At 41.5% G+C, this 2,955-nt stretch overlaps 1 protein-coding gene across 1 annotated transcript in view; it reads left to right on the plus strand.

Annotated features, from left to right (window-relative positions):
• The window catches only part of LOC108576122 (probable nuclear hormone receptor HR3), a 110,549-nt gene that overhangs the window by 4,682 nt on the left and 102,912 nt on the right, over positions 1 to 2,955 (plus strand). The gene's annotated exons all lie outside the window — the stretch shown is intronic.

The following is a 2,955-nucleotide window of genomic DNA, read 5'->3' on the forward strand; positions in this document are numbered from 1 at the left end:
ACGTGTACGTTGGCGAAATAAATTTTCGAGGATCCACTTGGTGCCGGAAACCCGAGTCGTTCCTGCGAAAAATACTTTTTTTTTATTTTTTCCCATCGACGTCGACGCAGCTAACCGGGGAAATATATTTTCACCCCTCCCGCTGTTTTGACGGAAGTCGAAGCGCGCGATACGCGCTCTGTTCTTTCTTCTTTTTTTCGCGTTTTTTCTCTGTTTTCCTCCGGAATCGAAAATATTTATTTTTCGATTCTGTCCGTAGCTGTGCGAGAGAAAGGTTACGGGATCAACGATTTCGTCGCTTATCGTCGCGGTGGAACACAGCGGGAATAGTATTAACCGTACTCCGTGTGTGTCGTGCTTGAATATCATTTAGCAGGCCAATCAATTCTGGTCAACGTTCACGAGCAATTATCGCGTCTGGCGTTTTAATCGTCACGATTGGACGATTCGCATGGTACAGAAAAGCGCGCGCGCGGCTACGTTTCGACTAATGAATCATTTCACCTGGCTTTGGCGTAGGTTAAGGTTTCACCGGCGATTTCAGCGGCCTTTATCTTTATTGTACGGGTTTTCTACCTAGCCAGACTACCTGTAACATGCATCATGTCGAGATCGCGAGGCACATCTCTCGGATCTACAGGTTACGAGGTCAGGCAGTTTGCTATTTACCGCACGTGTTCGGTACATACCATCGATATCCGATAACCGTGGAGCCGATGTTTTGTGCCTTGCACATTTTTTTCGCTTTTTTAACCATTCTCCTTAAGAATTACGGTTGAACCATTTCGAAGACGCTTTTCATCCTTCGACCGTTAAAGAGTTGTGCGAGTGTTGGTGGTAAGGTGTTAAATCTGGCGAACTACGATGGGTTCACTAATAAATTATGGACTTTAAAGTGAGAATTTTTTATTTCTCGCTTTATTTTTCTAATTTTTTTCATGTGTGAGAATTTTTATCAAAGTAGCGTCGTTTCTTTGTGTTCTTCGTTGAAAGGGATCCTAACGCGAGCTAATATGTCGATACGCTGTTCAAATTGCCTGGATTTTACACTTTGGTTCCAGAATAGCTCCATAAATCGAAGCTGTCGCATTGAAAATATTTTTCCCTGCGTTCCGTTTTTAAAATCGCCGAGAATACCGTGTTTTTTAAACATTCTCGGTACCAAAGAAAGGAAATACTGGTTCTTATTGTCTCGAAGCTTTAAAATCTCCTCGTCCCAAAGGTCAAATTAGCATCAATTTACGCGATTTAGCGGTATTATCGCCTGCTCGAGAAACGTGTCGGTCAGATGCTTTTCGAAACGGGGATGAAAAGAAATTCGAAAGAGATAGCCTCTTGAACTTGGCCACTTTTTTCCGCTGCAAAAAGTGATTTCTACGAGGAGTCAGTCGGTAAAGAAGATACAGCTGGAGAGAGAAAGAAATTTTCTTTCATTAACCCTTTCGTGCAAGACGACATAAACCAAGGAAACGGTTGTTCGTGTGAGAGGTGTTAAAAATTACGCTTTCGTCACTTCGATAAATATACCAGAACTCACTCTGTATCGAATTCATCTTTTTTTTCATTCTTTTTCAAATTGCACTCTGACTTTGTAATTAGGTAATTTTCACGGAAACCTGTCTTTTTTTATTCGTCGAAAGGAAACACCGTGGATGACGAATAAAATTGTTGTTCCGCCGTTGATTAATGTTGCCAGAGATTATGTTACGATTATATCATACACGTGTTCCCTCGGTTTTATGGAAAAGGGAGACTTCGAAGTAACATGTCCAGACATTAATCATACAAGTACATCTGCTAGGTCTGAGGGTTACGAGGTCAGGCACTTTGCCATTAACCGTCTGTGTCCGGCGTACACACACACACACACACACACATAGGTACATGTACAATAGTAGGCAAATGTGCGTTATATATTTCATCGATGTTTGTTCGTTTATCAGTTTCTAGGATCTATTACACGGCGCTAAAGCACACGGCAAAATTAATACACCGCGCACACTCGTTGTCGCGTCAATCGTGTGAATTTTTTTCGTCGGGTGGGCTCGCTTGAATTCCCTCTTTCTCAACCGCTCGACGATGCAATTAATTTCAAAGAGATTTACGATCCACGGTACATGTCCCGTAAAGGGAAAATCGATTTCGTTGCAGGCAGATCTTCGCTGAGACGAAACAATCAGCGTTTCCAGAGAAACTTTTAAAAATCTAGCGATATTGAATTTTTTATTGGAACGAAGATAAAAATTAAATTGAATCTGTTTGATCGAATATGGCACCAAGAGGTAGAAAAATTGACGTGTTTAAGTTTGAACAAGAAAGTCGTCGTCTAACCGATGTTCGACGACAAGGAAGCATTAAGGAAGCATTTCCGCTACACTTTATTTCGAGGGTTAGTTTGTACCGTCTCGCGATTTCCTACGGGACACATCAAACGGGCGAGCAAGCAGTACGTCGAGCAATTCAAGCCTAGTTTAGTAAATAGACATAAACAGATGGAAGTCGCCAAGGGGAGAGGAAATTTCTGGCAAAGTAGAGTGCACTTTCGTGTATCGGGCCTGTTTACAGTTCGGTTACATTCAATCGAGCGGCGTCTGGCCTGAAAGGGGCTTCTTGCATACCAATTTTTTTCCTTCCTGTAATACGTGTCTCGCACGAGAATTTTTATCATATTTAAAACCGTTAAAAATCATACGAAAAGGCTTCTCCCGAAGAAACGAAAGAACGAAGAGAACGAGTGTGTATAATTATAATCCGTGTACGTATAAATCCGGTGATCTCGAAGATACAGCGACGTGACAGAAATTTATAACGGAGAAGAAGAAAAAAAAGTAATTCACTCTCTGGTAATTTAATCCATTTTACAAGCCTCGTGAACGACGTGACACGACGAAATATACCATTAAACGGCGGATTCTTATCGCTATAAAAAAAGAAAAGAGAGAAAGAACACGATAT

This window comes from Habropoda laboriosa, unplaced genomic scaffold, assembly GCF_001263275.1.
Source record: "Habropoda laboriosa isolate 0110345459 unplaced genomic scaffold, ASM126327v1 scaffold333, whole genome shotgun sequence".
Classification (NCBI taxonomy): domain Eukaryota; kingdom Metazoa; phylum Arthropoda; class Insecta; order Hymenoptera; family Apidae; genus Habropoda; species Habropoda laboriosa.